Below are 1,752 nucleotides of genomic sequence, written 5' to 3'. Positions count from 1 at the left end.
GTGGTGTCCCACAGAGGCGTGCTGGCCGGTCAGCCACACCATGCCACACATGGCTCCCTCGCCCCTGGAAGCCAGCCGAGGAGGAGGGGCTGGGGCCAAGCTGATCTGATGACAGCACTGCAGCAGCTCCAGGGGGACCGCAGTGCGGCCAGCGACGTCCCAAGCAGAAAGGACGAGGGCCAGAGTGTTCAAAGAAAATTGGAAAGAACCACATTTAGCATCAGAGGATGAAAATGAAAAGTGCTTGAAGGTCAGAGAGGACCTCTGCAGGTTTTGGTCAAAGGCCAGGTAGGCACACCAGCAACAGACCGTGCTGCAGAGGTTTGCAGCTGACCGGAGATTCCCAGGGAGCATTGCCTCAGCGCAGGCTCGGGGTTCTCACCTGGGGGTGGCGAGTGTTGGAGACAGGGCCTGGTGGAGGCCCCAGGTCACTGAGGGACGTCTCCCAGGCGGATGGTTCCCATGGAGATGGCAGGTGACCTTGCCGGGGCCCAGCATGTCCTGGAGAAGTGACTCACCTGGAAGGGCGGGAAGCATGGATCTCTGGACACTCCTCCCCACAGAGGCAGAAAGACAAGAACAGGCACGGGGTGGGGTGGGCAGTGAAAGACCAGGGCCGGGGGCAGCATCATTCATTCCTGGAAAGGATGAAGCCAGGCCTGAGCTGGTTTGTCCCCTCCGCTGCCACTGACTCCTCCACATGTCCTGGCCCTGTGCTGAGAATGGAGCCTGGTCCTGCGGCTGGTGGGCTGGGGGGCCTCGGCCGTGTGGTCCACCTTCCACCGACTGCTTCCACCAGGTCATGGATCCAGGGCAGACCCCTGCTGCATGTGGACAGCATGGGGAAAAGTGCCTGCGTTCTCCCCGAGGAGCTTCTTGCCCCAGGCAAGGACCATCACCTGGGCAGGGTGGCCAGGCCCAGCCAGACACCACAGAGGGTGGGAGTTCCATCCCCCCAGCCCCCGGCACCGCAGGAGGCTCTGGAGATGCTGGCAGGTGCTGGATGGCAGGCAGGAAGCTGAGCTGAGTGATGAATTCTGAGTGGCTATCCTCTGGGGCCAGACACAGTCCAGGTCACAGGCCTGAATTATTTAAAGGGAAGCTCCGGAAAGTCAGCAGAATCGGCTGGCTCTAGAGAAATAAGGTGCCTTCTGCCTACTTTGGAGGTTACTGGTTATAGTGCCGTCCCTGGTGAGTGATGCTGCCCCATCCACACCCCTGGGCTTGGCCATCGTGAGGTGGGTCTGGGCTGGCAGGATGTGGTGCAGACGTGCCAGTGAGTTTCTGAGCCCGGGCGGCAAAGCTGGACGACTCCCTCCCTCAGTCTCCAGGACGCCGAGGCGGTGGCCGTGAGGAAGCCCGGCCCTGGCCCTGCAGGAGCCCCTGCCGTGGCTGCCCCCAGGCCGGATGCAAAGACGGATCAGTCAGGGGTGTCTTAGTCCGTTCAGGCTGTCATAACTAGATCCCTTAGACTGCGTGATTCATAAACAACAGAGATTTACTTCACACAGTCCTGAATCTGGGAAGTCAAAAATCAAGGCACCGGCAGATTTGGTGTCAGGTGAGGACCGTTCCTCACAGGTGGCACCTCTGCGTGTCCTCACCCAGTGGAAAAGGGCAACGAGCCCCTCAGGCCTCTTTGATGAGGACACTGATGCCGTTCACGAGGGCTCCCGCCTCATGACCTCGTCACAAATACCAACACGTGGGGGAGTGGCTTTCTGCATAGGGACAGGGACACTTCCCAGAGAC

The sequence above is a fragment of the Galeopterus variegatus genome, unplaced genomic scaffold (genome assembly GCF_000696425.1).
Source record: "Galeopterus variegatus unplaced genomic scaffold, G_variegatus-3.0.2 Scaffold3028, whole genome shotgun sequence".
Lineage (NCBI taxonomy): Eukaryota > Metazoa > Chordata > Mammalia > Dermoptera > Cynocephalidae > Galeopterus > Galeopterus variegatus.
This window is presented reverse-complemented; position numbering follows the sequence as displayed.